This window comes from Peromyscus leucopus, chromosome 10 (genome assembly GCF_004664715.2).
Source record: "Peromyscus leucopus breed LL Stock chromosome 10, UCI_PerLeu_2.1, whole genome shotgun sequence".
Taxonomy (NCBI): domain Eukaryota; kingdom Metazoa; phylum Chordata; class Mammalia; order Rodentia; family Cricetidae; genus Peromyscus; species Peromyscus leucopus.
The window spans coordinates 93,033,794-93,042,625 of record NC_051071.1 but is presented as its reverse complement, the minus strand read 5'-3'; positions in this window follow the sequence as shown (position 1 = coordinate 93,042,625).

Here is an 8,832-nt window from a genome sequence, read left to right as displayed (position 1 = left end):
TCTTCCGACCTCCGTGGGCACCAGACATGCATATGGTGCACATACAGACATGCAAGCAAACACTCATATAAATAAAATAAATCTAAAAAAAAACATTTTAAAGGCTGGGTATGGTTATATACACTGTTAATCCCAGCACTCAGAAGGCAGAGGCAGGTGGATCTTTATGAGTTCAAGGCCAGCCTAGTCTATATAGTGCATTCCAGGACAGCCAAGGCTACATGGTGAAACCTTGTGTCAAAACAATAACAACAACAAAATTTAAATTAAACAGTGACTAAATAATGTGATTTTATTTTGAAATAAATTCAGTATTGTCTACCTCATCTCACATTTCATTTATCTTTTCTCTTTTGTCTTACCTAGAAAATTTGGGTAGAGCATATCACTTAGAGAAAATAGTACACATATCCCAGGATGACTCCAGAGGACAACTGACTTCTCAGAGGCCCTTTGAGAACAGTATCTTGCCATCTCCTGAGGATTCAGCAAGGTTTTTATTTATTAACAGTAGAAACCAACTTGAGCTATTTTACGTTAAAAGGGGGAACTATATGAGAGAAACCTCATTTTTCCTCATTCAGTTTTCTCCTTAGCATCTGGCTTTCTTGGTTGTTCAAACTACAGGCAGCTGAACTAGGACAATTACAACTTCAGTTTCTACTGTAATATAGTTCCAGTTACATAAAAAGACTGAAGTCTCTCTGCTTCTATCCCTGCTTCCAAGTTCCAAGACCATTCAGCTTGAGTCAGTAGGCTACCCCAGTCTAGTCATTGGCTAGAGTGGAGCTGGAGAATGTCATACACAATTCTGCCATAGGTGAGGGGACCAGTAAAAAGTTATCAGGATGCCCCTCAACCAAAGAATGTACTGTGGGATGTCTTTCTGTACACTGTGAATATATGCTGTTCCCATTGGTTAGTAAATAAAGCTGCATTGGCCTATGGCAGGGCAGGATGGAGCCAGGTGGGAAAATCCAAGAGAAACAATGAAAGGAGAAAGGAGAGTGGGGGTGGAGGGAGATGCCAAACTACCGTCCAAGGAGCAACATGTAATAGAATTCAGGTAAAGCCATGGAACATGTGGTGCTACATAGATAAATAGAAATGGGTTAATTTAAGATGATAGAACTAGCTAGAAAGAAGCCTGCCATAGGCCATACAGTTGGTAATTAATATAAGCCTCTGAGTGATTATTTTATAAGCAGCTACAGGACCAGGTGGGATAGGAGAAACTTCTGCTACAAGAATGCATAAAGAAAATGTGGCATATTTACACAATGCAGTATTACTCAGCTGTTAAAAACAATGACATCAGGAAATTTGAGGGCAAATGGATGGAACTAGAAACAGTCATCCTGAGTGAGGTAACCTAGACCCAAAAAGATAAACATGGTATGTACTTACTCATAAGTGGATATTAACTATAAAGTAAAGGATAACCATGCTACAATCCAAACCCAGAGAGACTAAGTAACAAGGAACGCACAAGCAGGGACACATGGATCTCTCTGGGAAGGGGAAATAGAAGAGATCTCCTGGGTAGACTAAGGGAGGGTAGGGATGGGAACATGAGGGATCGGGTTGGGGGGTGGATGGTGGGGGAGAGTACTGAAAGAGAAGTCTTGATATGGGGGGCATTTTCAGGTCAGATAGAAACCAGGTGCAAGGGAAGCTCCCACAAATCTACAAGGATAACCCCAGCTAAGACTCCTAGTAATAATGGATAGGTAGCCTGAACTGACCATCTCCTGTAATCAGATTGGTGACTACCCACCCCAATTGTCATCAGATAGCTTTCATCCAGTAACTGATAGAAACAAATGCAGAGACACACAACCAAGCACTGGGCTGAGCTCAAAGGATCCTGATGAAGAGAGGGAGGAAGGATTGTACAAGCCAGGGGGGTCAAGATCATTACAAGAGAACCCACAGAAACAAATAACCTGGGCTTATAGGAGGTTATAGTCTGGACTGACAGCTAGGGAGCCTACATGGGATTGACCTAGGCCCTCTACATATGTGTGACAGTTGGGTAGCTTGCTGTATTGTGGGACTCCTAGAAGTGGGAACAGGGCTGTCCCTAATGCTTTGGCTGGCTTTGGGGAACCTATTCCTCATACTGAATTGCCTTGACCAGTCTTAATACAAGGGGAGGAGCTTAGTCCTACCTCAATTTGATATGCCATGCGTTGTTGATACCCAAGGGATCCCTGCCCTCTTTTGAACAGAAACAGAGGAGGAATAAGCTGGGGGGAGGAGCATGGAGTGGAAGGGGGAGAGGGAATGGGAAGAGAGGAGGGAGGGGAAACTGCAGTCAGGATGTAAAATAAATGAATAAATTTAATTTAAAAAAGTGTATCAGGAGCCATCAAAATGTTCCAAAAATGTGTCTGAAAAATATTTCTCTGGTGGCCTAGCACCAAGTCAGTTCTCATCTCCTTTCTTGCTTGTAGTTCTCAAAAATAAGCTTGGAATACTATAGAAGACAATACAGGGATGAAACTACCCAAGAATGGAATATAGCATCTTGAGTCAGAGAAGCACTGCCCAGACAAAACAAACCTTTGTTCTCTCCTCTGGGAGCAAGATGTCCTTTAAAGTTTTGATATGGGTTCCTAAGTAGCTTAATTACAGGGGGTATGCTTGGTATATATAAGGTCCTAGGTCCCAGCACCAAAACCAAAACTGAACCAATGAACCAAACAAATAAACACCCTTGCCTAGTGATTCATGATGTGCCTAGTGTATACACTTTGGGTAGGCTGTCTTTTCCAGTTCTTTAACTATGGAGCCAGTGGTACATGGTCTGTCAATAATCTACCCAAATGTTGTGTAAAGTTTCCTCCAGTAGTGAAACATTCCATCCATCAGGGAAACTCCCTGTGATAGCTGTTCTTTGTATCAACTTGACTATATCTGGAATTAACTTAAACCCAAGCAGCTGGGTACACTTCTGAAGGGATTTTTCTTAATTAAATTATTTAAAGTGGGAAGACCCACCCTAAATCCAGATCTTTTGAGGTGAGATTTACCTTAAATCTGAGCTCTGCCTTCTGTTGGCAGCCTATATCTTTTGCCTGTGTGTCCTTTGTTCTGTCAAGTTCATTCCTTCACTAGCATAGGAGCCTACTTCTTCAGGATTCCAGAGGATCACATTTTTTTTTTTTTTTTAAGATTACATTCTTAATGCTAGCCATCAAGGCCTATTCCTTTATTTGGCTACTTCCTCCTCCTGAGGCTGACTACTAAAGTCCAGCTATCAAAGTATTAAAGTCCAGTGTGGTGGTATTCTAATTGAACTGAAATGTGATTTTGATTGTATGTTAATAAATAAAGTTGCTCGGGGCTCAGAGCTATTAGAGCCATAGACAGATTGTGGCGGTAGTGGCGCATGCCTTTAATCCCATAGATCTCTGTGTGTTCAGGGATACAGCCAGCATTGGAGACATATGCCTTTAAGACCTGGGGGGGGGCTGTACATACAGACAGTGACGAGGCAGTCACGTGTTTGGGTTTACAACCAATGAGAAGGCAGAATGACTATGAAATGACTTACACACAGGGAAATAGCTCTCTTTCGGAAGCTGGGACACGGCAGGAGGAAGGGTGAGATTTTAGCTCTGAGCTCTGATCTCTTGGCTTTCTCTTTTACATTGGTTCTGTGTTTCTTATTTAATAAGACGGTTGGTTACATCTACAGTCTAGCAATCAAAAGCTGCCATTTAGCTACCCTAATTAACATGCCCAATCAAAATTAAACACCTCATCCTAACATGGGGTTTCCCCTTTTACCTTTATAAGCTATTTGCCTATGGGTCACATCTGCCCTCTCTATCCATAGGTAGTCCTTTGTCCCTTCAGGACAAATATCCCTTCCTCCTGTCCCTTGTCCTCTATCTTCTGCCCTTTGTCCCTCTGGGACAAATAAATATCTGTTGTGCTGAGAACTTGGTCTTGGGGTGTCTTGTGCTTATACTGGTCCTTTCACTAGAGACCAGGTGAGACATCCTGCCTCATGGACTGAACAACTCCTGGATTCTTGGAACTTCTGTTGGTAGATAGCCATTGTTGAACTAACTGAACTGTTAAGATCAATCTATTTGAGTCTATTTAATGGTAAATAGGGATTTATTAAGATATGAATTGAATACAGAACTGAATAAAAAGCTGTTCTGACCAGGAGTAAATCCACCTGGTGATTCAGTCAGACCAGGAAGCAGGCAGCAGGGAGAAGAGGTCACAAAAAATGGCAAAAAGTACCACCACCTTCTGGCCCTGTAGCCCAAGGTCATGGGTGGAGCAAATACCACTACATTTCCCCTTCTTGTCTAAATAAGAAAGTTCTAAATTTAATACAAACTATATACAATAAGAATGATTATCAGGCCGGTGGCGGTGGCACACGCCTTTAATCCCAGCACTTGGGAGGCAGAGGCAGGGATCTCTGTGAGTTCCAGGCCAGCCTGGTCTACAGAGCAAGATCCAGGAAAGGCACCAAAACTACACAGAGAAACCTTATCTTGAAAAAACCAAAAAAACCAAAAAAAAAAAAAAAAAAAGAAAGAAAGAAAAGAAAAGAAAAAAGGATTATCAAGTACTGCCCAGGAAAAACAGGGTAATAACATAAACAAAAATGGAACTACAGAAATGTACAGATCATAGGTAAATGGAAAATTACTGAGATTACTACAATAGCTGTCCTATCCTGAAGATTCTAACTCTAGTACTTAATATGTCCTAGCTAAGATATAAGAAGATTATAAGTTGAAAGAGCTAGCTAATATAAGCTGAAGCCATAGGCCATACAGTTTGTAATTAATACAAGCCTCTGACAGCAAGTGGGAGAGATTTGTCCCGATCACAGGGCTGGGTGGGACACAGAGAAACTTTCCTCTACACTGGACCATAGCCTGTAAGCAATTATAATAAAATATATATACCAGTCTGCCTTCTAGAGGACCTAATACAAATTTGGGTACCAGAAGTGGTTCTAAAGGATGAATTTTTTTAAGTATCTGCAATAGGCTTTCCAGTTTGCTGACACCTAGTTACTGAAACCTTTCCTAGAAGCGCTGAGTGCACTAAAAACCCATAGTCTGAACTATTTCACAAACTTAGCAAGATGAATGTGATTCTACAATTGTGAGAGGCAAGGAATTTAGTGACTCTGTATATAAAACTTTTGACAATTTGTGGGGGAAAAAGGAAAATAATGATGTTGGTTGGTTGCTCCTAGCATCTCTGGATAAATTGACAAAAGAAAAGAATGAGCTCTGTGATAAAATTAACCAGTTTCTAGCATCTCAGGATATAGTGATGATGAAGGTAACAATGAACTTGTGATAACTCTGTGATAGCTGCAGGTGCTCATAAAGAGTCTGGTTTCTAAGTGTGCCCAGGAATCTTCTCTCCAGCAGCTACAGAGCTCAAGTTACAGAAAATCAAACCGAAGCCTTTTATTGTAAGATTGACTGAATGACATACCTTGGAGCATGTCCCTGGTAAAGGAAGGACATTAGTTGGTAGTGACTAATACACTCCTTAAGACAAAAGGTGAACAACTCAAAACAGTTTCACTAAGTTCCTGAAACTGATCAGATTCACTAGGTCCTCTCTACTCAGAGTAAACAGTAAGAAAACGCTGAGAGCCACTCCCAGAGAAGCCATGCTGCAAAGCAGCCGCAGAGACTACCCGAGCAGCCTAAAAGAACAGAGACCAATGGGGCTGCCTGGAAGAGGCTCAGGCCAACTGAGCCACCTGGAAAGGACGCTCTCCAGCCTGCTGAGCTGCCTGCAGGCTGTGCACTGTGCTCCAGGTTCCAGCTTTGCTGAGCTGTCACCTGTGCTGGGATATAGTGATGCAGCCGTCTGTGAGTCATTTCTGTAAGTAACCTGTCACCCAAAATCCCATAAGTAACCCCAATAAAACTCACTGGTTCAACAAATTGGACTTTAGTGGTATCTGTACATTGGTCTGTCATGGGCTTCCTGTCTGGGGTGAGTATAGACATGTGTGTTTCTTCTTCCCAGGAAAAGTCTTAACACACACATGAAGACAGCTTAAGTCTTGGAGAGTCAGTTCATAATAGTGGAGGCTTCGTTTGTCCTTCACTGCTATAGTAAGCAATAAATCTGCTTCATATAACTTTCACATTCAAGTATGTTATGTTTCACTAGGCTGTCAATGTGTGCAGTCCATAGCACACTATAGGAAAAGATTTAAACTCCATTTCTCATGGTCAACATTGCAATGACCTTTTCTATCCTTCAAGCAGTGGAAGTCTCCAGTTGGCTATTAGTAAACCTGTTTCACTGTGTCCATTACATAAGCTCACTACTACATGCCTTATGGATCCTGGCATGGATCTGTGGGAAAAGCAAATGTGCTGAGAGATAGTCAAGAATGCAGTTTTCTGTATTATATGGGTGTATTTTCTTGACAAATATGATGTTGGAGGTCAGACTAAAGGTGAACTAGGAGAAATACTTGTATTTGTGAATACATTCTCTACAAAAATAAGCAGTGATTAATCCTTTACAAGTGACAATGATTGTTCAAAATAATTAATTTTGCAGCCAGGTGATGGTGGCAAACACCTTTAATCCCAGTACTCAGGAGGCAGAGGCAAGTGGATCTCTGAGTTCAAGGCCAGCCTGGTATACAAAGTGAGTTCCAGAACAGCCAGGACTAAACAGAGAAACCATGTCTTGAACCCCCTTCCAAAAACAGACATGAAAGTTATGAGGATTATTTGTTGAAAAGAATAGTTTCAGTGGGAGGAGGGAGTAAGAAAAGGTAATGGGTGGTAAAAACAAATAGGATTCATCATTCGTATGTATGAAACTTTCAGTGAATAAAATATAAATTTAAAAAAGAATTTTAGGGCTAAAGAGATGACTCAGAGGTTAAGAACACTGGCTGTTTTTCCAGAGGTCCTGAGTTCAATTCCCAGCACCCACATGGTGGCTCACAACCATCTGTAATGAAATCTGGCTCCCTCTTCTGGCCTGCAGGGATACATGCAAACAGAACACTGTATGCATAATAAATAAATAAATCTTTTTAAAATAAAAGAATTTTATCCCCTTAAGGTTTTGCTCAGCAGAATTGGCAGTAAGTTTACAGGCTTATAAACAGGCTGATTCAAATAATGTCTTCCTAAAAATATGGGCGTGTATTCTTGTATTTTAGTTCCCTCTTATGAAGAAAGTAGCAAGAATTTGTTTGCTGCTTCTTCAGAAACACCTAGCTTTCCTGTACATTGAGCTAAAGTTTGTACTAAAAGAAAGAGGACAGAAGAGACATGGTCAGGGACAAAGGTAAAACATAGTGGAAAATAATCCTTTTTTATTGTTGTTGAGACAATGTCTTGCTATGTTGTGGTGATATACTGTGTACCCTAATAAAATTTGCCTGAAGATCAGAGAACAGAACAAACCACTAGATTAAACATAGATGCCAGGCACTGGTGGCACACACCTTTAATCCTAGCACTCAGGAGGCAGAAATCCATCTGGATATCTTAGTTCAAAGTCACTCTGGACTACATGAGATTGACTCAGTCTAGGAGAGAAACAGAGCCAGGTGGTGGTGGCACACACCTTTAATCTCAGTATTTAGGAATCACACACCTTTAATCCTAGCACTTGAGATCCCATGCCTTTGCTACCAGTATTATTTGGGAAGCACAAACGCCTTTAATCTCACCACTAAGAAGGAAGTCATATGGCTGGGCAGAGAAAGGTATATAAGGTGCGAGGAGACAGGAACTAAAGCCTTTTTTGGTTGAAGGCCTTTTCCAGCTGAGGAGTCCTAGAGGTAAGATGTGTCAGTCAGTGGCTTGTTCCTTTGTCTCTCTGATCTTTCAGCATTTCCCCCAGTATCTGGCTCCGGGTTTTTTATTATAAGACCATGTAGATTTCCAGCAACACTATGTAGCCCCAATAGGACTAAAACTCAAAATCTTCCTGTCTCAGCCCTCTAAATACTGGGATTACAAGTGTGTGTACTGGTCTATTTCCTTTTAGAAAATGCCCCCCAAAGTATTCTATTTGGAAAATACATGAGTTAGTTTATAAAATTATGCCATTAATTTATAACTTGTGTGTGCTTAATATATATGGATATGAAGGAGTAAAATATTGAGGTTTAAATATCATACATAAAGAGTTACATGACAGAATTTTATAATAAATGGGGAGATAATTGTCTATTTAGATCTAATCTGTAAAATATTCCATTAACATAGAACAAGAAAAAAATTAAAAACCCAACCTTTTTCTGCTATCTGACAAACATTTTGGCAAAAGAAAATGGCCATTCCATAAAAATGACCAGGCAGAAATAACTTTACAGAGAGAATTGACTCTTACTTAGGAATACCATTTTAAGGACTTAGAATTTTGTAGAATTTAGGTTTCAACTTAAATATCCCTTCTTTTCTTATTCCTTTAGTTTTAGTTAAAAGCTCTTGCTCTGAATTTGCCTAATCATAAGATACACACTTACACTTAGTTAACAGGTTATACATTATCAATATGACATTTAGATTTGAGGATCCTATATTTCATCTTACAATTCTATCTTTCACCATCTTTTCTTTTTTAAGCACATATTTATTATATTTCTCCATGACTACTAAGAGAGTAACCTTTGCTGGGTGTGTGGTTCTCACTTGTAATGCTAGCACTTGGGGGCTGAGATAGGAGGATCATGATTTTAAAGTAGCCTGGGGGGCTGGAGAGATGGCTCAGAGGTTAAGAGCGACTGCTCTTCCAGAGGTCCTGAGTTCAATTCCCAGCAACCACATGGTGGCTCACAACCATCTG